The sequence below is a fragment of the Lycorma delicatula genome, chromosome 9 (assembly GCF_047948215.1).
Source record: "Lycorma delicatula isolate Av1 chromosome 9, ASM4794821v1, whole genome shotgun sequence".
In the NCBI taxonomy this organism is placed as follows: Eukaryota; Metazoa; Arthropoda; class Insecta; order Hemiptera; family Fulgoridae; genus Lycorma; species Lycorma delicatula.
In genome coordinates, this window is record NC_134463.1 from 126728771 (window position 1) to 126756600 (window position 27830).

Here is a 27830-nt window from a genome sequence, read left to right on the forward strand (position 1 = left end):
CAGCAACAAACCACGAACACTTGAACAATTGAAAGGCAATATTGAACATGCTGTATTAAATATCCGGCCACAAACTTTGAAAAAAGTTGCAAGAAACGCTGTAAAAAGAATTGAAGCTTGTATTCAAGAAGATGGCGGCCACTTCCAACATTTACTCTAAATGTAAGGTAATGGATGGTAATAATAAAAATTACATTTACATTTACACATGCCTTTTTATTATTTCAATATAAGGTTGGGTTGCGTTTTATATGGGACACCCTGTATATATATATGTATATATATATATATATATACATATATATATATATATATGTGTGTGTGTGTGTGTGTGTGTGTGTGTTCGGTGTTGTACTTTAAATCACCTTATCTCCAGAACTACTGAACCGATTTTGACCAAGTATCCAAGTAATCCGTATTGGGCATTGATACCATTAAACTTAAACTTAAAATGTCAAGGAGGGTGAGGTAAAATGTCAACAAGGTCATCCTCAGTATCTCGAAATTTCGCCTAGTTATGGTCATATTTTTCTTAGGCAGATTTGTTAACGATTAAAAAATATAAATATTTGTAAAACAATATTTTGCAAAATCGCACCCTTATCCGAAAAAAAAGCTGTTGAATTAAACAGCATTTCTACCGCTTGGTGAACGGTGGAATTAAATAAATGTAAAAAAGGAACTCGGTCCGGTTGGGTGTCGAATTCGATCGCCCAGCGAAATTTGTTCTATACAAATTGTGAAATTACATTAGTTTAGTTAGTGCCAACCGTCGCCGCTAGTACCGCCACAACTCGCGCGTATTAAATACGGTGTGTGTGTGCGCTTTAGTGAGAATCGTAGAATTAAATAAACGAAAAAATATTATTTTTATATAAAATGATGAATATTTTAAATTAAGTCGGGTGTGTATATGTGTTTATAAGCCTTGCATCAGCAACATCCCGATTGTAAAAGCCTCGTGACGGGAAAGGCCTACAACTGTATTGTCAGCAGGCCTCCGTGGTGCGAGCGGTAGCGTCTCGGCCTTTCATCCGGAGGTCCCGGGTTCGAATCCCGGTTACGCATGTCATTTTCACACGCGCTACAATTCATTCATCTCACCCTCTGAAAAATGCCTAACGGTGGATCCGGAGGGTAAAAAAAACAACTATATTGTCAGCTTCTTTTACTTCTACTTACATCAAGGTATATAATCTATACCTTCTATCTAATAATATTACTCATTTTCATTATAAATTTATTATTATTATTATCTCTTCCCTTTTACAATCCGAAGACATATATGAGTATGCACTTTTTAATCACTATCAAAGTAAAAGAGAATATTAAAAAATGATGTCGCGGTTTGGGGGAGGGGTTAGAGCAGATTACCTTCTGATGTACTCGTATTAGTTTTTAATATTATTTTTATTCCAAGTAGAACATTATTAAGTAGAATATAGGTACCGATATACCCGTTCTCAACAATAGATAATATTATTCAGGTAAATGTGTGTACATGTGCATGTGCAAATTTTCATGTGTATGTGCGAGCGGCGTTAACATTAATAGTAAAACATACACTTTTTTAATAAATTATATTTTATAATAAAGCAGAGTGTTCGTTTGTTTTCTTTATATTACATCGATGTTCATTTAATCCTCAGTAAATAATGATTTGATTTCAATCTATAAAAATACAGAAAAAATAACTTGTAATTATTATTGTTGTTATTAATAATAATTACAGATAATTAAATATTTGTTATCGTTTAAATCTAAAACATATCACATTTTTAAGAATTTCATTAAAAATAAATAAATTTTCCTTCGGTTGAGGTTTTTACTTCCTTGTACGAAGTAAAGGAAGTATTGAGATCGCGAAAAATTTCGGTTTTCAAATTTCAACAGAAATATTCATTTCGATCATCCCTGAATACATTTTCACTAGTTTCGGCGTGACGTCTGTACGTACGTACGTACGCATGTGCGTATGTATTTCGCATAACTTGAAAATGATTAGCCGTAAGATATTGAAATTTTGGATTTAGCACTTCTGTAACATCTAGTTGTGCACCTTCCTTTTTGATTGCAATCCACTGAACCAAGAGTGTCCGAAAAAGCTCAAAATCCAGAAAAACTTTGTATTTTGGACTTTTTCTTAACCGCAATAATAAGCCTTCAGTGATAGTTTTTCAACGATATATCATAATCGGTAATTATTTTCATCGGTTCCAGAGTTATAGCCAAATAAAATTTTAATTAATGGAATATTTGGATCTTATAAGCGGAAGGCACATCGGTTCAAATCAGACTTCAGCTCCTTTATTTTTTTAACTTTTTTTAATTTAAATATGTTGATTTATTAACCTCTCATTGTAAAAAAAATGTACGATAAATAAGAATTCAATAACAATAAAAAAGAAAAATATGAAAAATATCAAAAGTTATTAATGAAATATAATGTTTTGTACTTTTCATTTAAAAAAATGCGTGTATGCAATTTAATAGGCGTGTAAGAAAGTAATGTGGTGTCCACATCAGATTTTTTCTTTTGAAAATACTTTCAGTTTTTATTCTTCTTGAAATGACAGAAGCATTTTCACGAGTGATTTACGACTTATTTATAAAGATTATTAATTTTTTTTTTGTGTATTTTAATGGATTAGGGGGCACTAAGTATTGTATGAACTAAAGAATTTAGATGACAAAAAAATTATCGGTAAAACAATAACAACTTGAGGGTGGTTTCTAGCGATTCGTTTACGTTATTTGGTTGGGCGTGGCCTTGAAGGTGTTCAACATAAAGAATCGCTCGTCCCTTCTTCGATAAGCGATAAACCAATAAAATTCTTCCTGAAATATCAGCAAACAGTTACTGGTTCTTGGGTGGAATAAGATGAGAGGCTTAAAATCCAGCCAATAAAACTTTCTGAATTGTAATAAACTTTTTATTTTAATATTGGATATTGAACAATTAAAATGTATTTAGACTCCTTTCAGTAATAATAACAATAATAAAATACAGGCGGGGCAACCGATCTTTATGCTTGGTGTCACGGCAGCGAAAGCCGTTGTTCGAATCATTCTACTACTCTTTTAGCATAACATTTACTTCATTACCTACCAGCGAATGGGCCTTCGTAAAATGTATTGTAGTGTTACTATTGGATTACAGAACGTAATTTTTTTGAAATTTTAGTCACCTCAATGTATATAGCTAACATTTTGAACATTATTACATTTTCAAATTTAATCGTAAACAATTAGCAAACAATATTGTTTTTCGTTGTTTCATTGTTTCTCGAAATGACTCTAAGAAGGTGACTTATTTTCTGAGCTATAATACTTGGCTTATCCGTATTTATTTTTATTATACCTATGTTTATATATGTCAGACAATTTTAATATTAATTAATTTATCCTTTAGTGTTTGTCTGCCGGTGTAATTATAATACTTGTTGAGTAGGAGGCAACATTTCTATAACATTTAAGCATATTCCGTAACATTTCTTTTTACGGCAAAAATCATTTAATCATTTATAAAGTATAAACAGCAAAATTAGAAAATACTTAAAAGTAATCCATAATACCATTCATTAATATAAAATAAGTTGTATTTACAAGAAAGCAATTTCATTCTGCGTGTGAAAACTAAAGTTGATGTTTTCAGTTTGGATAATAGGCACCATACTAGCCGTCGCAGTCCAAGCTTCAAGATTTATTTATTTTTTGACGTATACGGTAATTTTTTGACAGGTTTCGATCTGTTATGTTTTTAATAAAAATTAAATTTCTTACGTTTTTTTCTGCATGTACAGTTGAAGTTACGATAGATTTTCTCATAATTAAATTTTCTAGAAATGTTCTTTTCTCTTTTTTTTGGCAATTTAATGAAGTTATTGGACGTCAAACTTAAAAAATTGTAGTAATGTTTAACGTTTTACAATAATTTTCTAATTATTAATTACTTTCTTTCTTTTTCCTGTTTAGCCTCCGGTAACTACCGTTTAGATAATACTTCAGAGGATGAATGAGGATGATATGTATGAGTGTGAATGAAGTGTAGTCTTGTACATTCTCAGTTCGACCGTTCCTGAGATGTGTGGTTGGGTTAATTGAAACCCAACCACCAAAGAACACCGGTATCCACGATCTAGTATTCAAGTCCGTGTAAAAATATCTGGCTTTACTAGGACTTCAACGCTGGAACTCTCGACTTCCAAATCAGCTGATTTGGGATAATTACTAGAGGTACAGTTCTTGAACCTGTTTTATTCAATTTTTTCAAGTTAAAAAAAAAATTTTTAATTTTTATATATATCTCTTAACATAAAAGCCAAGAATTTCCATACGGGTTCATCTTACATTCGGAGGAAAAATCGAGGATGAAATTTTCGAAACCGCTTGAAAAAAAAGATTTTTGAATCATTTTTATATGATTTTTTTTTATTTTCACGTACCGAAATTCTTTCCGTTTCTTCGAAACAGGTTCTGCATGTATTTTTAATTATTTTTTACTTACGGATATAAATAATTATTTTTTATAATATTTCTTTCCCGATATAAAAAGACTTGAAACATTACGATACCGTTAATATTTCAAAGATGACGTAAGGTCGTATTTTTATAACTCGTAAAATCTAAGAAATATTTCAATTTGACATTTCTGACCTTACATCTGTTGATCGTATTTTAATGTACACTATCACCGAGTATTATTTTTATTATTTTTCTTAAACGCGTATGCGTTTGACTGTTGCCGATCGTCAACCGATTTTACAGTCGCTATTAAAAATTCCTCTCTCGATTTACTTTAATGTCTTTGACAAAGTTATTTCTGTTATTAAATTTATTAGAAACGAATTTTAAGATAAGTTTTGGAAAAACGTCTTAATAAAAAAACGTGTTCGTAATGTATATTTAACGTTCGGTACCGACAAAATTTATCGAGCTTATTACATCTCTGAAAAAAAAAATCCTATAATGCCATCAGTATCAAAATAATTACGTATTCTTTCATCCGCTAGGAGTTATTAAAAAGTTCTTTGTAATATATTCTATTCGGTTCTTTAAAGATAATTCTTTTCATAAATAATCCACCTAGAATCAATACGTATTCATATCGTTATTTCAACAGGTTTTAGAAAGTACTTTAGCTCATTTGAATTCAGCGCATCTCATTCGATTTAAACACGGTATCTTTTTAAAAGAAAAAGTTTATTTCAAAAAGTTAGTCGCAGTCGCAATTATCTTATACTACTTTTTTTAAAATAAATTGCTTTTAAAAATATGAATTTAGAATTAGATTCGTATTATATGAAATTCATTCGATATTTTGTTCACGATCAATCTTAGTCGGACTCTGTTCAACATTTCTGTAATCTGGACATATACTGAAATCTCGTATTCGTATGGTAAAACGTAAAACGGAAGCTTCATGTTAAAAATACTTAAGAATTTCCTGGTAACGAAAACCACCGGGTTGATGGTCTAAGTCGAAGCTTTCAAAGGAGTAATGCTTAGCAGGAAAATTAAGCGCAACATACAAGCATCAAGTATCCGAGTAATAACTATGGAAAAGAGTATTTTACCCTGCGTAAAATTTTGACGTACAGTACTTTCCCCTCTCCAAACGATTGTAATCAAAATTAATAACATGCCCTATATTCAGAAGTCATAATACAAAATTTTTTAGTAATCGGTTACTCCAGTAGGAAATTAAACAAAAATATCGAGTAAATCGCACGAAAAAAGAAAAGAAATAGGCCTATTTATCCCCCACCCTGATAAATTATAAATATAAAAACAAATTGTAAGATAAGAAATAGATGTGAATAAAAAGTCCGCATTTTAATTATGTAAATACAAATACATGAAATAATGTTATACGTTAAATATAAAAAATTACTGCAAGATAATTCACAATTCAGAAGATACTATTGAAAATTACTTTGAGCACATATCTGCAGGTTGAACGGGATGCAGATGAATCATGTTTTTTTTTAGTTAATATTATTAGAAATTCATCTAAAGCATATATATTGTTTCCGTAAAAGAAAATGTTTTACTTGTATTTAAAAAAAATGATTTAATGACAACTGAACATCGATATATTTAAAAAAAGGAAATACGTTAACTTATTCTTGTGTTTATATCTACAAATGCAATATTTTCTAAAAGGAATGATCACTTTACAAAACCAGTCGACTGAACTGTTTTCGTATTACTCAACAAAATACCTCTGCTTAGGAGAAAGGAACTTATTACGGTTCTGTAATTATTTTTAATAAATTATTAAACCGTTAAGAAAATCTTCCCACCAAATTATTTAAAATAGTATTAGAAGATTTTCTATCACGATTACAATATTAGTCTGTAGATGAATATTTAAACAATACTAACTAAAAAAAAAAAAACCAACAAATGATGATTTATCTACATCCCCTTCAACGTGTACATAATGTTCAAAGTAATCTTTAATTCGTCTTCTGAATTGTGAATTATTTTTTAGTAATTTTTTATATCGATAGATTCGCCTTAACACAATATTAGGTCGGTATTAAATAATTAACGTAGACTTTAAACACATCTATTTTTCACCTTATAATTTTTTTATATATTTAATAACTAGCGGGCCAATCTAGCCAGAACCTGAACCCCCAGGGCTTAGGTCATTCCAATCCCGTAGAGGAAGACACCCGCCTAGTGACGTTCCGGTCGCCACCCCCCTCCCTTCCGGCTCTGTTGACTTCAACGGGAGTCGTCTATCGCTTTCTGACTTTTTACATCTCATAATAATAAGCCTGGTCTCGTCGGGATGCCACCGATGTAAATTCCTCGGTAGACATTTGCATCGGTGATTTATTAACTCGGCTTTTGCCTTTGCTGTTAGCCTCGTCCGGACATCTTGAATGTCCTATATCGTATCCCTCTGAACTAGCTAAGAGAGTTCGCGGAAGCATAAACCCCGCGCCTCGTTCTGCTTATATTGAGCCAATTTTGTGAACGTCTCGATTTTCGAGTCAAATTTAAACACAACATACAACCAAAAACTGTTGATCGCAACAACGTGATTTAGTCCTAAATTCCCTTACTGAACTCAACGTTAGTTCATTCCCCAGACTTAGGTTAAATTATGGCCTGGTCTACAAGGGAGAGGCGGATAGAGGGACTTAGTTCATCTCAGGCGAACCCCGGTGCCAACTCAGGGGCTCCTTGTCCTACCGGGACCAAGGAGCTCACCCCTTGAGCTCGTTTCGCGCTCGCCGTTCCCAATTTACCAGGGAAACCGGCGCTCTAGACACCCGCAGAGCTTGCTTCGGTCGCCATTCCCGTCTATCTAGAGGGGGTCCCATCCCCTGGACGCCCGCACTGTACGTTATCCTCACGGTTGTGAGAATAATACTGATAAATAATAATAATTACAGTATTCAGGCTTTATAGAAACTTGAAAAAGAAACTAAATTACAAATGGTAGCGGTAACTAAAGTACACACACCTTTGACGACGAAAAATTCATAACTTATTTTTTTGCCGTGAAGGCAGAAATATAATAATGAAGTAAAAGGATCAAACTACTTTTTCCTTAATGAATATCTTTAATTCACAACTTCACCCTCCTTGGCGGCGAAGAAATAATGAATATTTTTAATATCTTAACCTTCAAAGGAGCTAGTGATTCGGTCGACGGCTTAAAACCTTCCTCGGATAACACAAATGTGTTTTCCAAATTTGAATGTAATCGGTCACTCAGTTCTCGCGTGATGCGTTAACAAACAAACAGACAAACTTTATATATATATATTTTTTTTTTTTTACTTCAGTCATTTGACTGGTTTGATGCAGCTCTCCAAGATGCCCTATCTAGTGCTAGTCGTTTCATTTCAGTAAACCCTGTACATTCTACATCTCTAACAATTTGTTTTACATATTCCAAACGTGGCCTGCCTACACAATTTTTCCCTTCTACCTGTCCTTCCAATATTAAAGCGACTATTCCAGGATGCCTTAGTATGTGGCCTATAAGTCTGTCTCTTCTTTTAAGTATATTTTTCCAAATGCTTCCTTCTTCATCTATTTGTGTATATATATATATATACATTTCCGAATAACTGTACCTGTTAGATCGAGAGTGTACCTGATGCGTGAAAAAGTTAGCCTTCAATCTACTAACAAATACCACGTTTGAATTTTGAAAATCAGACGATTGTTTGCAAAAATATTATAAGAGCGCCCCACTGCGCAACCCAAGACAATACCCCAGGGGCACACCGTTTGTTACCGGTTGATGGTAACGATCGGTCTAGGCTCCTACGAGGAGCTCGCATTCCTCACCACTCTAGACTCAAATGCAATCCCCACGGGATCCGATTCTTGTTAAACAGAAATTTTTTAAAAATAATTTATTTAAAGTAAATTTAATTCTATTATTTTTTTAACTTTATTCATTCGATTAATTAGAGTCGTTCAGTTCAAACCCAGCTCGCACAGCGATAGAGACTTACAGTTATTAATTCAATCCATTATATTTTGCGCTTCAGCCGGAAAATCTCCATTACTACATATTTATAGATTTTTTCAGATTTTCTCAGATGAAATATAAAAAAACCTTCTCAGTTATTTCAAAAGCAAACATAGGTACAAATTTGGTTGCGATCGATCAAGTAGGTTTTTTATTAATCCCGAACGAACAAAAAACCTCAATGTCTTTATATAGTAGTATAGATTTATCTAACTGATGTATATAACGTATTTTTATGCACCGATCAGATTAAAATACGTATTTATTTATTATATATCTGTATTAATTATGATCTGTTACTTGCTAGGATATCGTACTCGATAATGAAATTACGTAATGAAGAATTTATTCTTTTATTCAAACGTAATAATCATTTATTAAGTAAATCAACACGGTTATTAAATGATAATACCCGAACAAGAAATACAGAGTGTCCCATATAAAACGCAACCCATCAGTCAGTCATCCATGAAATTTCAAAAGTCAAGCTTACTCCCCTACTCGTTACTGAAATGGACTCGTCCAACATCTGAACATCGCGGCGACGCTAGTAGAACACTACCGACAGTAACAACAAGGCAATCATAACGTTCAGTGTATCGCTGGTGACACGATGGTGTTTTCGCTAGATGAACGTGTTTTCATTGTCGAGTCGTACTTCAGTACGAAATCAGCAGTTGCAGTACAAGATTGGTTTCGCCATAAGTACCCAGATAAACCGGCTCCTAACATAACATCAGTATTAAGGTTAGTTGCAAAATTTAGAGAGACAGCTTCTGTTAATAACAAGGAACACAAAAGATCTGCATCGGTGTTGAATACAGATACAGTCGCTGAAATCAAAGACCGATTACTCGCCTCGCCAAATAAATCGATAAGACGTTTGTCTGCTGAAATTAATTTGTCTAAATCGACTGTTCATCGGGCGACCAAACAATTACAATTACAATTACGACCTTATCGCATTCAAACGGTTCATCGACTTCTTGAGCCCGACAAAGAAAAACGGCTACAATATTGTCAACGGTTCCGTCGATTTCTGCGCAAGGGAATTAACTTTACGGATTCGTTATTTTTCACAGATGAAGCACGGTTTCATTTGGACGGCTACGTAAACAGCCAAAACAGTAGAATTTGGAGCGCTGAAAATCCCCACGTTTATCACGAAAAACAATTACACTCGCAGAAGTCGGGCGTGTGGTGCGCGATATCGCGGAAGAAAATAATCAGTCCTATTTTTTTCGAGTACACCATTAATGCAGAACGAAATCAGGATATTTTATTTCAGTTCATCTCACTCTTGGAAGACGAAGACAGACACTGCTGGCTACAACATGACGGTGCGACATCGCACTACCCAGGTTCAACTTCTAATCAGCTGATTTGTAAACCGAGAGTTCCAGCATTCAAGTCCTAGTAAAGCCAGTTATTTTTACATGGATTTGAATGCTAGATCGTGGATACCGGTGTTCTTTGGTGGTTGGGTTTAAATTAACCACACATCTCAGGATTGGTCGAACTGAGAATGTACAAGACTACACTTCATTTACACTTATACATATCATCCTCATTCATCCTCTGAAGTATTATCTAAAAAACGGTAGTTACCGGAGGCTAAACAGGAAAAAGAAAGGTTCAACTTCTGATTTCGTTGAGGAATTCGTTAGGTAATCGTGTTATCCATCGGTCGAGGCTTGTGGCCACCAAGATCTCCAGATTTGACTGCGGCGGATTTTTTTCTACGGGGCTACCTCAAAGAAAAAGCCTACAGCAACAAACCACAAACACTTGAACGATTGAGAGTCAATATTGAACAAGCTGTATTAAATAGCCAGCCACAAACGGTCATCGACTTCTTGAGCCCGACAAAGAAAAACGGCTACAATATTGTCAACGGTTCCGTCGATTTCTGCGTGAGGGAATTAACGTTATGGATTCGTTATTTTTCACAGATGAAGCACGGTTTCATTTGGACGGCTACGTAAACAGCCAAAACAGTAGAATTTGGAGCGCTGAAAATCCCCACGTTTATCACGAAAAACAATTACACTCGCAGAAGTCGGGCGTGTGGTACGCGATATCGCGGAAGAAAATAATCGGTCCTATTTTTTTCGAGTACACCATTAATGCAGAACGAAATCAGGATATTTTATTTCGGTTCATCGCACTCTTGGAAGAGGAAGACAGACACTGCTGGCTACAACATGACGGTGCGACGTCGCACTACGCAGGTTCAACTTCTGATTTCGTCGAGAAATTCGTGAGGTAATCGTGTTATCCATCGGTCGAGGCTTGTGGCCACCAAGATCTCCAGATTTGACTGCGGCGGATTTTTTTCAAAGAAAAAGCCTACAGCAACAAACCACAAACACTTGAACGATTGAGAGTCAATATTGAACAAGCTGTATTAAATAGCTAGCCACAAACTTTGAAAAAAGTGGCAAGAAATGCTGTAAAAAGAATTGAAGCTTGTATTCAAGAAGATGGCAGCCACTTCCAACATTTACTCTAAATGTAAGGTAATGGATGGTAATAATAAAAATTACATTTACATTTACACATGCCTTTTTATTATTTCAATACCTACCAATATAAGGTTGGGTTGCGTTTTATATGGGACACTATATAGTAATTATATAATCCACATATTTTTTTTAATCGAAGAAAAAATTACCGGTATAAGAACAGAGAATTTAATTTTACCGACGTAAATGCAATTTTATTTTCTATAAAAATACGAATTTTGATTTTTACTGAAAGTCAAAAAATTCTACAACGAAGAAACTATTAAGGAATTTCAATTATCTAAAGTCGGTAATGAAATACGACAATCGTCGAAATGTAAGTGTTTTCCGCAACTGTGAATTTATTTAAATTTAAAATAACGACGAGGTTAGAGATCGAATAAGAAACGTAAACCGAGCGAATGAAGAGGGAAATTACTTGTCTCGTCAATAGAGATAACGATACCGTTTTGGATTATTTGTACAGTCACCTCCTCCTACGTTACATCCGACTCTATTGTACTTACGCTTTATAGTACTGCAGTATTATATTGTTTCTCGCGTTCTACGACGACAGCTACCTGTCTCGTTAATTGATTTCAAGTGTTCCGCCTCAAATCGTGTGACATGGCATTTAATTATAACGATATACAAAGGACAAACTCCCTTCCCCGTTACAATATCACCCTGTTCTTCTCTTGTTTTTTTATAAGTTAAGAGAATTTAATCGCACTAAATTTCACCTGTACGTGGCGTTTCAAGTACTATTTGTTTTTAACTTTTTTTATATACCTACATACACATATCGTTATTTAGACAATGCATTTCGTGTTCCGAGTCGATTTAACTTTTTAATAAAGAATAATTTTACGTATCGGCTTAAAAATCTTTGATCACAAACGTTTTTCTTTTAAGTACCGTATTTTACGTAGAATAATCATGTTTGGTGTACACTTCAAACGATAACGGTAATTCTGTTGCAAATTATTCCTTCAAATTACTAATATTTAACTGGAAATAAATCGTTAAAATAATACTAATATGTATAGTAATTAATTATACTAAAGTGCAAACAATTTCTGAATAACGATTTATTTTATATATTGAAAAAATATCTGATGTGGTCACCACATAACTTCCTTGTACGCATATTTAATTACTTTTACAGGTTTTTTAAAAAAAATGAAAAGTAAATAAAATTTTATTTCATTAATAACATCTGATTTTTTTATTTATTTTTTTATTTTGATTTTTTTGTTATTATTGAATTAATATTTATTATATTTTTTTGCAATCAGAGGATAATAATTATAAATAAATCAATATATTTAAGCTAAAAAAAAAGGAAATTAAGTCGCATTCGAACCGATATCCCTCGCCCTTGTAAAATCCAAACGTTTCATTAATTACATTTTATTTGGCTTAACTCTGGAACCGATGAAAATAAGTACCGCTTATTTATATCGTTGAAAAGCTGTCAATGAGGAATTATTACAGCGGTTAAGAAAAAGTCCAAAATTAATTTTTTTTTGATTTTGGGCATTGTTGGACTTTTTTGGTTTTGGTTTTACACTTACACCGACACATATTATCCTCATTTATCCTCTCAAGTAATAATATCTGACGGTGATTCCCGAAGGCTAAACAGGAAAAAAAATATAGCCGAGAGAGAAACCGGACGAAAACAGTTTGTAGCCGTATTTAACTATTGTCCGGCTTATAAATGTAACGTTTACAAAATATTCGTTTGATTTTTAATAACGTAGTGAAATAATAAAAGGAAGAATTTACTCGGAGAGGAGAAAAAAACTTAATATGGATGTTCTAACGTCGGCTTTTCTATATCAAAGTAAAAGCCATCCTCTCGGCTAAGCAAACAGTCGGCTAAAATTGAAAAAAAGGGTTTTTAAAACGTTTAAATGAGGTCGGTGGGTTAGAACGTAAGCGCGGGATGACAGAAGCGATAATGAAACCGTTTTGGTAGTAGAACGAAAGTGAATATCTGCAGCTGTTAACTTAGGGTAAATGCGAGCGAGTTCCGGTATTAACTACGGATACGGTTCAGGGTTATTCTAAAGGGTTTGCCTTACCCGGACGGGCTATATTCGTTAACTTTAAAACGAATGAATATACTCGTGGAGTGTTTGTGTTTGTATTCGCGTGTGTACGTATAACAGTTTGAAAAGTTTTGCTCGTTTACCGTTTTTTAAGGAATTTGCAATTTAAAATAATGTAAATAAACCGACCGTATCTTCGTACATCGTTTATACTGATACAGTGCATTCATAAAAAAATAAACGATAGTTGAAATAAGTAGGTAGATTTAGTTCCGTCCCTCGCTCTTAAATCACAACTAGACCGCTAAAAACACTACCTCGTTTAACATCCTTACGCCACCCAAATATAATATATATTTTCTGTACCTTTAAACGTTTATTTGTTATTAAAACACTGCGGTGAAGATTTTATTTTCGTTTTACGTAAGAATTTTTTCAAATAAAGAAAGCTTTACTATTTTTTTACAAGCTAAATAGAAAACAACAAAAAATTAGAGTATACGTAAAGTCATGATGTTTTTTTTTTTAATTTCGCTAGACTTTTTTTGTTTTTAAAGCAAGCAAAATCCTGGTTTTTTTATCGTAAACTTTTAAACTATCCGTTATCTTTTATGAATATTTTTTTAAAAAATCATTTAATATATGGATTCGACAGGTCGATGATAGTAATCACTGCGTCACCATAAGTTATAAAATATTATCCTGACGATGGAAAAGGGAAATAAATCTTAATAAAATTCTCATATTAATATAATAATAACAGTAATAATAGAAATTAATAAACAGAAAAACTTTTAAGAATAGAATATAAGTGTTTAAAATTTTAATTTGATTTGTACGTATAGTTACGTATTGTTGTTACGTATAGTTGTACTTATCATTGCTGTACAGACAGTTATCAAGATTATAGTATAGAAAGATTCTAGCATCATTTATAAGAATAAAAGAAAATAGAAGGGCAGCAACGATTTATAAAGGAGTGAGACAATGAGACTATAATTTAGTCTGTCCTTATTTTTCAAGAGGACGTTGTAAGTAATAATTTTTTTTTTTTTGTCTTCAGTCATTTGACTGGTTTGATGCAGCTCTCCAAAATTCCCTATCTAGTGCTAGTCGTTTCATTTCAGTATACCCTCTACATCCTACATCCCCAACAATTTGTTTTACATACTCCAAACGTGGCCTGCCTACACAATTTTTCCCTTCTACCTGTCCTTCCAATATTAAAGCGACTATTCCAGGATGCCTTAATATGTGGCCTATAAGTCTGTCTCTTCTTTTAACTATATTTTTCCAAATGCTTCTTTCTTCATCTATTTGCCGCAATACCTCTTCATTTGTCACTTTATCCACCCGTCTGATTTTTAACATTCTCCTATAGCACCGCATTTCAAAAGCTTCTAATCTTTTCTTCTCAGATACTCCGATCGTCCAAGTTTCACTTCCATATAAAGCGACACTCCAAACATACACTTTCAAAAATCTTTTCCTGACATTTAAATTAATTTTTGATGTAAACAAATTATATTTCTTACTGAAGGCTCGTTTAGCTTGTGCTATTCGGCATTTTATATCGCTCCTGCTTCGTCCATCTTTAGTAATTTTACTTCCCAAATAACAAAATTCTTCTACCTCCATAATCTTTTCTCCTCCTATTTTCACATTCAGCGGTCCATCTTTGTTATTTCTACTGCATTTCATTACTTTTGTTTTGTTCTTGTTTATTTTCATGCGATAGTTCTTGCGTAGGACTTCATCTATGCCGTTCATTGTTTCTTCTAAATCCTTTTTACTCTCGGCTAGAATTACTATATCATCAGCAAATCGTAACATCTTTATCTTTTCACCTTGTACTGTTACTCCGAATCTAAATCGTTCTTTAACATCATTAACTGCTAGTTCCATGTAAAGATTAAAAAGTAACGGAGATAGGGAACATCCTTGTCGGACTCCCTTTCTTATTAGGGCTTCTTTCTTATGTTCTTCAATTGTTATTGTTGCTGTTTGGTTCCTGTACATGTTAGCAATTGTTCTTCTATCTCTGTATTTGAACCCTAATTTTTTTAAAATGCTGAACATTTTATTCCAGTCTACGTTATCGAAAGCCTTTTCTAGGTCTATAAACGCCAAGTATGTCGGTTTGTTTTTCTTTAATCTTCCTTCTACTATTAATCTGAGGCCTAAAATTGCTTCCCTTGTCCCTATACTTTTCCTGAAACCAAATCGGTCTTCTCCTAACACTTCTTCCACTCTCCTCTCAATTCTTCTGTATAAAATTCTAGTTAAGATTTTTGATGCATGACTAGTTAAACTAATTGTTCTGTATTCTTCACATTTATCTGCCCCTGCTTTCTTTGGTATCATAACTATAACACTTTTTTTGAAGTCTGATGGAAATTCCCCATTTTCATAAATATTACACACCAGTTTGTATAATCTATCAATCGCTTCCTCACCTGCACTGCGCAGTAATAAGTAATAATAACATTTAAGAATAATATTTAGATGTAAGTTGTATTAAGATTTCCTGATGCCATATATTATTTCAGTAGAAACCAAAAATGATTTTTATGTCTCTTAACAATAATTATTTACAATCGGTTCCGAGTAAGAAACCGCGAGTCATCGTAATTAAAAAGCAAATGATGAGGGGTTATATATATAAATAAAATTGAAACATACATACAGGTGTGCGAAAAAAGTAATGAAACTGACTTTTTACTTACCAAAGTTTTAATTTTTTTCAAACAACAATATTATTCCCTTCAAAGTCGTTCCCTTGGGCAGCTATAAACCGGCGGAGTCGTTCCCACTCCTCGTAGTAGCGCTGGAAGGCTTCAACTGGTAGGGCTTTTAACCGGTCGGTCACAGTCTTTTGAATGTTCTCCAGAGTTCCAAAATGACGTCATTTTAAGACACGTTTCAATTTCGGAAAAAGGAAAAAGTCGCAAGGACTCAAATCAGGTGAATAGGGGAGGGGGTTGAGTAACCGTAGGAATGCGTTTTGAGGTCAAACATTCCGTGATGGAAATGGCCGTGTGACACGGGGCATTGTCAAGATGAAGCATCCACTTGTCTGCAATGTCTGGTCTCACGCGAATCACTTTTTTCCTGAGCCTTTCAAGGACACCTTTGTAAAACACTTGGTAGACAGTTTGTCCAGGAGGAACAAATTCTTTATGCACGATACCCGTACTGTCAAAAAAGCAAATCGGCACGGTTTCGATCTTTGATTTGCTCATTCGACATTTTTTCGGTCGAGGAGTGACGGAGTGTGCCAGTCTTCGCTTTGCCGCTTTGTTTCAGGATCGTACTCAAATATCCAGGATTCATCGCCTGCCATCACACGCATGAAGAATTCTTGGTCGTTGTCGATCCTCTCAAGAAGATCAACGCACACGTTTCTTCGATCGTCCTTCTGTTCCGTCGTGAGGTTTTTCGACACCGATTTCGCACAAACCTTTTGCATGTCCAAATCGTCTGTCAAAATTTAACGTACGGTGAAAGCGTTTAAATTTAACCGTTCACTCATCATCCTTATTGTTAAACGACGGTCTGATCTCACAAGAACCCTCACACCCTGAACGTTTTCGTCAGATTTTGAAGTTGGTCTCCCTGAGCGAGGTTGATCTTCAACCTGATCTCGGCCTTCAAAAAATGATTTGTGCCGGCGGAAAACTTGCGCTCTTGATAAGCGATGTTCCCCGTAGTCCTGTTTCAACTTTTCAAAGGTCAGACTCGCGTATTCCCCAAGTTTAACGCAAAACTTGATCGCACGTCGCTTTAAATTCCGATGCTCCATTTTCGTAACGCACAACAAAAACACAACTTCACTGATGGCGCTGTCAATAATATGTGTTGCTGAATGGAATTGAAACTCGTACTGAGCATGCGGAAGGGATGAACAAACCGGTCTAGCACAGACCGGAAGACTCAGCGTTGCCAGATCGCTCGTAGTTTTACCAATATCATTACTTTTCTCACGCACCTCGTATGTACAATCGCACTGAATAACACCACATAGGTACAATAGTTCAGAAAAGGTAATGAAAAACAAAAAAAAATTATAAGATCTTTAAACGATAGACAAAGATAAACAAATAGTAAAATGACAAGTTCATAGAGATAAATGGAAGGAGGCTAGGCTCCTTATCAAGTCATTGAAAGATGATCAACGCATATATAATATTGAACCGGCTTAAGAGTCACTTAGATTCCACCGCGTTTAGCAAAAGTAGGCATTTCAGTCGCCAGAACATCCACGCTGTTGTCTAGCAGATTAACTGCTGAATGTTCACACGGTTGTCTACTATTGAAACCGAATCGAGTTTGACTTCTTCGCAAACATAAGGTAATTCTAGCTGATCGTGAATTTCTTTGTTCCGTGTGAACCACGATGCCTCTGCAACGGATCTCGCCAACTTATTCTTAATTAGAAAAAAATATTAGACGGCGTGGATTTATAACTAGGAGAGAACTTCATCGAATTAAATAACAATAAATAAATAAAAGTAATGAAATATGACAGAAAGGATGATGATGAGAGATTAAATATTAAGGTGAACACATTAAACCAAAAGTTACAGAATTTTGACGTTTAAGGAATAAAATTACGAAGGTTGGACCAAATAATACAAAAATACACGGCCAGAAACTTCTTTTTATCCTGTTTAGCCTCCGGTAATTATCTTTCAGATAATACTAGACGATTAATGAGGGTGATATGTATGAGTGTAAGTGAAGTGTAGTCTTGTAGTCTCAGTTCGACCGTTCCTGAGATGTGTGGTTAATTGAAACCCAACCGCCAAAGAACGCCGGTATCCACGGTCTAGTATTCAAATCCGTGTAAAAATAACTAAATTTAGTAGGACTTGCACGCTGGAACTCTCGACATTTACATCAGCTGATCTGGGAAAACATGTTCACCCCTACACCAACCCGGTGGTTTAAGAAGTTAGAAGAATTTTCATGCAGAAAACAAATGTTGTTATAATATGTAAATCAAAGAATAGTAAAGAAATTGTTGAAAATATTTGTAATGAAAGGTAAACGACAGGAAAGTAGAGCAAGAAACCTTTGAAATGCGGTATTATAACAGGAGAATGTTGAAAACTAGACCGGTCAGTAAATTTTAAATCGAAGAGCTCTTAAGATGAACAGGAGAAATTTGCTATCGAATGTCGTTAACAAATGAACGAGTCGATAGCCAACATTATAATATCGGCTAAAGACACTGTCTTATAAGATACCTAGGTTTAATTAATTTGGTGATTGGAGGAAGTGTAAAAATTACAAATTGTAGAGGAATACAAAAATGGGAATGTATTAAACAGACAATTAAGAATATAGCAATTAAAAATAAACGTTGGGGTTAAAATATTAGCTCCGAATGGAAAGGAATGAATATCATAAAACCGGTTGACTGATGATTCCAAAATAAAACGATCAATAAAAATATTTTTTTAAATGTCTAGTTGTTTTCACCATAAAATAATAGCGGTAAAGAGTAGATAGAACTTTAATTGTTGAATTTTAAAAAAATAAAATTTAAAAAACTAATAAAATAAATTTTATAAAATACCTCTGTAGAATGTCAAACACTTTTGTCGCCTCTGAATTTTGTAGTCGACATAAAATTTAGAAAAAGTTATCGATTTTATAGCACGATTTAATAATTTAAAGAACTAAAAAACGATAAATATTTAGGTCGATAATTCTGATTTTTTTTTTTAATTTAAGTTAAAATTACTTGATTTTATTTAAAACATATATAACCCTACAAATGGAGAAGCTAACCTGTAAAAAGTAAGCCGCATTCTTACCAAGAGAGTAATGGAATGGAATCGCTGTCCAGATTTTAAATCTACGTATTACGTAAAAGGGGTAATTTTTTTTCCGCATAGTTTTTGATAAAATATAAAATTATTGAGAAAACGACAAAAGTTGTTTAATTAAAGGAGGATATCAAATATTATTTTAAAAAGCCGACGAAGTATCTCATAACGTAAGGAATATTCGATGAATTGAATATACATTTAAATCCATTTTGATTATATTTAATTTTTTTATTTTAATTTTTAAAGTTAAGATGCTCAAAAAAATAAATTTATAAGCTACATTTTTAATTTTAGTTTATTAGCATCAAAATTTCGAAAAATGCCTTTCCGCCTTTTGAAAGTTAACGCTTTGGAGTTAATGCAACAGGGTGCCTTGGTTGATGATTTAAATGTTAACTAAAATTGAATTAAAATCGAAATAAAAAAAACAAGTAAAGTACTATTTTATTTTAGACTTTATCGATTACAAAATAGTTTTGAGTACGAATTAAAAGTTTGAAATGGTGGAAAAAAAGATTTTTTTTCATTTTGAGGACTTCTATTTATCAAGAGGAAACCGTTCGGGTAAAATTAATTTTTAAGAAAATAAACCCTAAGTGCTGATAATAAGTTAAAATGGATTATGTAAAAATATTTTGTTCCTTTTTCGATTTTCCAAACCCGGGTGGCGGTACACGGTAATTAGATTTTAAACTTGTAGAATAGATATTTACTACCGATGATGTAGATATATTTTAACTACTGAATAATAACTATCTATGCTTCTACGATTAATGTTTGATTACGTATGTTTGTTAGTATGTTGTTTTTTCTTTTGTAATAAAAAAAACGTTCTGAAAAAGAGAGGATTCAGCGAAAGTGCTGGAAGAAAATTATTTAAAAAAATAAAAATCTGTAATTAAAAAATTATTTAATTATTTTTACGAAAATTAACCAAACGGGGTCAATTTTATTAAAAAAGTCAATATTTATTTTATTATTTTAGAAGAAAAAATATATAAAAATATTCTGATTGATTTCATCGTATCAAATTTTACGCAACTTAATGGAGTAATGGGAAAACTCGACTGGGGCTTAATCTGAAGAGTTCTTAATATTCTATTTTGGATGGTTTTTTAAGTCCTTTGTAAACGTTCTTTACATTTTTTATTATTCAGTAAGTCCTTCAGAAATTCGTGCTGTAATAGCGCACGGGTGAATAATTGAACGTAGAAAAGGAAAAAATAGATAAAAACTTTTGTAAAATGAAAAAAACAAAAACAATTTTTTGTTGGTTTAAAAATAAACCGAATAACATCAGAATGTTTTCGACAAATAACATCGGAATGAAATTAAATTTCCTGATGGAAATAAAAATAGTGTTTTTTTTTCTTTTACTTTCATAAAATTAGAAATTTAAATAAAAGCAACTATAAACTTTCAATTTTAATTTTACAAAGGAAAAAGAAAAAATATCATTACAGAAAATACAAAACTTCGGGTCTTTAATGTCACAGCTTATGAAACTAGATACTTTAGTATACAATATTATTTCGCTTAAACGAAAAAAATATAATTTAAAAACCTATTACTTCCTACATTATGAAAATTAATATTAAATTAAGAACAAATATTCATTTAACGAAAATCGTATATAATTATTTTTATATTAATTACAATATCCACCGTCTGTATGAAACCTGACAAAATAATTATTTTCATATGACACACACCAAGTGCTTTGATGTTACTTTTGCTTGTCGTGCCCTGTAGTTGGATTTCATAAATCCAAATCGGTTTCAGAACCGTTGAGCACAGCATCGCTCGGTAGGTAATTATAATGATTTTGAAGTCGAGAGTTCTAAGGTTCAAATCCTAATAAAGGCGGTTACTTTTATACCGATTTGAATACTAAAAGTGCTTTGGTGATTGGGTTTCAACAATTAACTACACATCTCAGGAACGGTCGAACTGAGACTGTGCAAGACTACACTTAATTTACACTCGTACATATCATCTTCTGAAGTAATACCTTACGGTGGTTCCGGAGGCTAAACAGTAAAAGAGAGGTAATGATAGCTGCGACCGTCTGCCTAACAACCGGTACATTTTCTGAACTTAATTTTAAGCAGCGTCCCTTTCTTCCTGACATCTATCTTCTACATCAGACTGCGATCCGGATACAGTCCTAGGTATCGCACGCTGTTAGCATACGGGGTAAAAACAACATTAAGTTGAACACGTGGGTAATTACGTCACCTGTTTTAACTTATGCAAATAAATATGCATTCGATTTATATTTTATACTTTATATTTACCGTTTTCATTCATTTTCTATAATACTCGTATCGTTTAATATATTTATTAGTTTTTTCTGAATGTTTTTTACGTCGATATTTTTATAAGAATTTATAATAATTTCTCTAGATACGTTTTAGCTGTTCAAAAGCCGGATGGAACGGTCAATATTTTATTATTCGTGGAATAGGATACCGAAAATTTCTGATTTTACTAAACGTATAAAAAGTAACTTACCCTCCCTTACTTTTTCTACAATTTTTATTTTAGAGAATCCTGATCGATGTTTTGTCCGATATCAGTTTTGGACAAAAACACTGTTTTTTAATTTATTCTAAAATGTTGGCTGCCATATTGCTTCCACTATATCAAACTAATTTCTTTTCTTTTAAATAGCATTACAGCCAACCGGACCGGTCTACTGGTTAACTCGTCGTCACAAATCAGTCATTTAATTGCTAATCTTCGAAGTGGAAGGTTCTGAAGTTCGAATTTTAGTAAACGTCAGTCGCTGTTACAGGGATTTGAATTTTGGACTGTGGATACCGGCGGTTGATATTTAATTAACATACATCTCAAGAACGGTCAGCCTGAGTCTGCACAAGACTACACCTCCGTTAAATGTCAGGCGCATCATTGACATCTCATGGGGTCACAAAGGGTTGCTTATTCTTCACAAGTTGAAAAGATTGCGATATACCGGGTGATCGGAAAAGGAGTTCACAGCTTTAAAAGCATGTAAAAATTTATTGAGATTAGTTACATTCGTTTAAGTCTCATTTCATAGCAAATTAACTCCGTATCTCAGATTTCAACTAACATTTACCGCCGTCAGAAATTATTTAGTAACTATCTATTCAGAATAAGAAAGCCGATAAAAATTAAACCAACGACAACAGACATTCACTCTTCCGTAATTCTGATTACACCTGACACTCACCCCCCTCAAAGATTAATTCTGCGACTATCTAAACAGAATAGGAAAGCCGATGAAAATTTAACCAATGACAATAGACATTCACTCCTCAGAATCTCAAATTGCACTTAATCTTCACGGTAAAATACATCAGTATTGAATCGCGTACGGAATTCGGCCACCAGCACCGTCACCATTGCCATTAAAAATGAATACATTTACTGGTGCGCAACCTCCTCACTGTGCGTTTAGGTTTCACAATTTGCATTCAGCGAGTGTAGTTTAACGTAAATTTTATAGAGAGTTTGGTAGGGAGCTTCCTAGTACAGTAGGCGTACAATATACACTTCTCACCAAACCTTCCATCCCAACCCCTTAAAGGAAGAAACCCGTCTAGTGTCGTTCCGGTTGAAGCCACCCCCCCCCCACCCCTGTTAATTACCCTACGACGGCAACGATAGAAAACGGGAATCTCCTATCGGCCTCTGACTTTTTACATCTCATAGTAATAAGTCTGACCTCGTTGGGATGCACCGATGTAAATGCCTCGGTAGACATTTGCATCGGTGATTTAATAACTCGGCTTATTACCTTCGCTGTAGGCCTCGTCCAGGCATCTTGGATGTCCTGCATCGTATTCCTCTGAACTAGCTAACCGAGCACGCGGAAGAGAGAACCCCGCGCCTAGTTTTACTTATCGTGAGCCAATTTTATGAACGTCTCGTAATTCGAGGCAAATTAAATTACAGCATACCACTAAAAATGTTAATCGCAACAACGGAATCTTTTTCTTCCGGTCAGAACGGCCCGTTTTTCTTTCTGGAAATAATCGTAAACGGTATTGTTTATCTGGGAGAGCTTCAAAATTTTCCGATTCTTCAGCTAGACGATGATGACCAAAATGGACAAACATTGATATCAGTAAAACGGCAAACCACTCGCTACTTCCTAGCAGTTCGAGATTTTCTTGAAACTCGATTTCCAGATCGGCAAGTGATTCGGTAAGGTCCAATCGCACGGCCACCTCGTTTTCCACATTTGACCGCTCTAGATTTTTCTTGTGGGGTTTCATTAAAGATCTGGTTTGTGGTGTACTGCCTTTGCCTGCCGATCTTGTCGAGTTAAGACTTCAAATCAACGTCGTTGCTGCAGAGGTTACTCCAGACTGCACCTAGACTCGCTGGGTGCAGTCCGGAATGAAGTAGATTTTAGATGAGAGGTATGTCGCATTACAAATGGAAGTCGTATCGAGCAAAACTGAATATTGGGTGACAAACTCGATATGTTTTTTTTATGAAATGAGACCTTAACCGAACTGTACTTTATCTCAATAAACTTTTATATGCTTTTTAATTTGTGAAGTCCTTTTTGAATCACCCGGTTTACATTAGAAAAAAAGGGTCTCGTGGATTATACGACCGCCACATAAAATATTTGCGAAACATAAAAATATGTGCGATAACACCCTAAATAAATCTAAAAGTATGAATATAATCAAACTAAACTTAACCTATGCTCGCTTCGCTCGCTAACCTTCTCCTAGTTAAGGTTACCGAGAAAAGCGAGCGTAGGTTAAGTTTATTTTAATTTGTTATCGCACATATTTTTATGCTTCTACTTGTTATTATTTTTCTTTTATTAACCTCTTACACAAAATTTAGATATTTTTTTTTATTTTATAAATAATCAAGATGATTAAATTGCTTTTTTAAAATAAATATAAAGAGCGTTTTTATTTTTTATTTTATTTTTTATATTTATATTTATTTATGGGTCGTGTAACCCATGAGACCCGAATAAACTATAAAAAAAAGTGATATTATTATCATATATATTACATAATTTCCATAAAAATTTTGACTAAATGATTGTGTTAGTGAAAATCGCGAATCGATATCTCGATCCATTTTCAAAGTAATATCCATTAAAAAGTTTATTGATTGATTCTCCGTTCTCTCTTCGATTTATATGGTCATTTACGACCTAAAAAAAAATGATACTAAAAAAAATATTACTCAAAAACAATTACATTCGTGAAAATTTATCGGTTCATTTTACATTCATTTTTTTCAAAATGTCTCTGCCTTTCATCCTGAGATTCCGGGTTCGATTCCTCAATTAGTCATGACATAATAGCTGTTATTATTGTATAAATAAATTTATTTTCTGGAATCGGCGCTAAATGAAAAATATAACTACCAGCAACTTTACTATTAGTTAATTCGGGATAGATTTCAATAAGTCGAAAGACTGATAAATTATTTAGTTTTTTCTATTTTACTTTTTCGAGTATTTTTTATTTCTATTCTGTTTTATTTAATAGATTTTTTTTTAATTATCAAACTGATTTAATCTTGTTTTATATATTCATTATTTATTTATTACGTTACATTTGATTGTCATTTAATTAAACTAGCGGCCAATTAGTGATGACTAACCAGTAATATATAAAAAAACTCTAAATATATGACATTATTATTAGAAATGTTGAACAATTAACGAATTTAAGACGATCAAGTATTTATTTTATTTTGCTTATACAATAATAATATTAAACTATTCAAAAAAGTATTTCAAGCAGCCTGATAGTAAAATTAAGTATTTTTCAGTCTGGGTCCTTCATACGTAAAAAATAAATTGATTGATGGTAAAACTAAGTACTTCTTCGCTATACATTTTTTTTCGTATTCCATAAAATAGGAATGAAGACCATTTATTTTCATTTATATATAAGAAAAATAAAAACTGAAATCGGTTTATCCAATAATTTATAATAAATGTTATATTATTATAAGAAATATGATAAATTTATTTAATATAGTAAATCATATCATATCATATCACATATATATATAATTATTTATATATATATGATATTATTTAATATAGAGAGCTGCATCAAACCAGTCAAATGACTGAAGACAAAAAAAATTTAATATAGCAGAAAAATTCCTTAGAATCTTCATCGATTTTCAGAAAAACAATCCTGACCTGCTACTTATTTACTAATCCTTGCTACGCTACCGTTGTTAAAACTAATATAAATTTTCACAGATCGTATTTTAAAATGTAAAGAGTCGGAAGAAAATATTATCAGATGGATAATGCTGCGAGTACTAAAACTACAATAAAAATAAATTTGAAAATAAAATTTCGCGTACAAATATTTTACTTAATAAAAAATAAACGATACTTATGGAACGTTAGATTATGATTTTTTAAAGTAAGCGTAACAAATAAAAACAACTATCGTTTTAAGCAACACCAATAATTACCGTAATTTGGCATAAAAGATCTAAAATACTAAAATTTGCGACACGGATTGCTCAGAGTCGGAATGAAATACAAGTGTACCAAAGGGCGCGTTAACCTCCTACGCGCCTGGACATTTGTCCCTCGTCGAAGAGTGATTTTTATTAAGTACCAGTCACGTGACGGTTTTTTGTAAATTTGTTTTATATAATTTGGGATATTGCGCAGAGTTACGTCATTTTCCTAAGCGATTAATAAAACCTTCGTGGTTTACCTGCAATTTTTCTGCCGGTAGGCAACCTTGTTTAGCGGAGGTATTTGTACACTTTCTTGGCGATGTGGAGTGTAAAGAGAAGGCTGGAGCCAGTCCATAACGATTTAATGCGCTCTCTTTATGGAAGTTGAAGAGATAAAAATTTATCATAAGAAAGATAAAAATAGTATGAACCAATCGTAAACCCCCAACCGATCACAGAAATTTCTCCTCCCAATAAAAATGTTAAGGGAGAGGAGAACCGTTTAATTTTCTTATTATAGAAAAACTACACAGAAATCTAAGATTTATCTCCCCTAACTCTTAACTTTCAATTTTTAAACGTATTAATGTAAAACTATTGAATTTGATGCACAGATGTCCGAAAAATCCCGCTTCGTAGGCAAAGTCACAATATTTGTTTTATATATCCTCTGCCAAATTCCAGACAGGCTTCTTCGAAAAATGTCAGATTGTTTAACATCATGGAGCCATAATGATTGTATATAGGATGGCATTAGTCATGAATCGTGGTGCGCGAGTGAGCGACATCGTGAATATTACACGCTGAACTTCCGTGACTTCAGATACCCCCAGAATGAAAAGTCCATTAGATTCAAATGCGGCGACAGTAGAGTCCGTTCTACAATCCAATAAAAATTTTGGATAACCAATTTTTATTGCATTACTCTCTACTTTTAAGATTTCTAGGGTTCAAAAATTTTGGCAAAATTCGGTGCGTATGGAAATAAATTTTTGCGTGTTATGACGAACGTTCTGTTTTAATATCTCTGAAACGAAAGAATCATAAAGATTTTATCACTGGTATACGTGAAAAACTGATTTTAAGAGATTTACGTGAAAATCACAGCACTTCACAACGGTATTTCCTCTTTTATCCTCTTTGAAAAAATTGATCCAAATGATCGAGGGTTTTAATTTTTTCCGCTTTTAAATAGACGTACATATTAAGTAAAAGTCAATATAATATTTTAGCAAATTGTATCCTACCAACAGAATATATTTATCTGAAAAACTAATTAAGTACTTTACCAGAGATGTCTGCTTCTTCAAAACGTACAAAATGTTGTCTATAAAGTGGCTGAAAAGTAATTTACACCCCCTCTAGCTTTTTTTGTAATTGAGATAACTAGATACGGTTTGCAGCATTCTTTCTAGTACCGAGGGGCTACTTCAATGAAAGTATATTTCACCCTTTTTAAAATTTTTACGGTGAGGTGGCGCGGTGGGGGATGGGGTAACACAAAAGGTTCACATGGGACCAGCGGCCGTGTACGTCATTTTAAAGAGCTCAATCGGACGAGAAAAATGATTCAACTAAAACTAAATTCCGATCGTCCAATTCAAAACGGCGGCCAACAATGTGTTTGTTTCAGATAGCTAGAAATACAGTTAAATGTTCCCCTTTAATTTTTTTATTATTTGAGCTATCCCGATTCTTTCTTTCGGAAGCTTTACCGATAAGAAATGCAATCTAAGTAAGCTCCAATTTAGAGTATTGGGCCTTCAAGTAACGAAGAGGGGCAGACACATTCGGTCATGTCATTGTTTCAAAGGTCTTTGCGAAACAAGAAAAACGGTATCAAAAAATATTAAATTCTGGCTATCTACACGAAAATGGTGACCGCAAATGTTAACTAAAAATTGGAAAAATTAATAAAATTTTTCAGATACTTCTTTTCTTTAAAATTATAATCTTGAATTTAAAAATAATTATATAATAATTAATTTACATATTTTTTTACATTAATTTTATTTTGTAAGAAAATTTTAAAAAGTAATTTTTATTTCGTAAGTTGATCAACAATTAAACAAGGTAAGTTCATTTTTCAAAATTTTTATTCATTGTTGATTTTTTGATAAGTAAGTAATAACAGATGTTGAAGTGTTATTTTTGGATGGAGTTTTGTGTTTGTTTTTATAATTAAGCTTAAAAAAGTTTAAATTGAAAAGGTTAAAAAAAAATGTGTGTGCTTAAGACCTCACGGCCGAAGTCAAAACTTGTATGGGATCACAATCGTTTCGAATTAATATATATTACAAGTAGCATATAATGTTTACATTCAATAGCCACTTTAACCTTTGACCTCTAGAACCAATTTGAACGTGTGTTTTTCACGATTATCCCCTGTTTGTAGTTAAATTTTCACGCTGAAAGAGTGAATTTACTGCAAAATACGTACTAAAACACGGCTTTGGGATGCCCC

At 33.1% G+C, this 27830-nt stretch overlaps 1 protein-coding gene across 3 annotated transcripts in view; it reads left to right on the forward strand.

Moving 5' to 3' along the window:
* Positions 1–27830, forward strand: part of sNPF (short neuropeptide F precursor) — a 306882-nt gene that overhangs the window by 38194 nt on the left and 240858 nt on the right. The window lies entirely within an intron of this gene.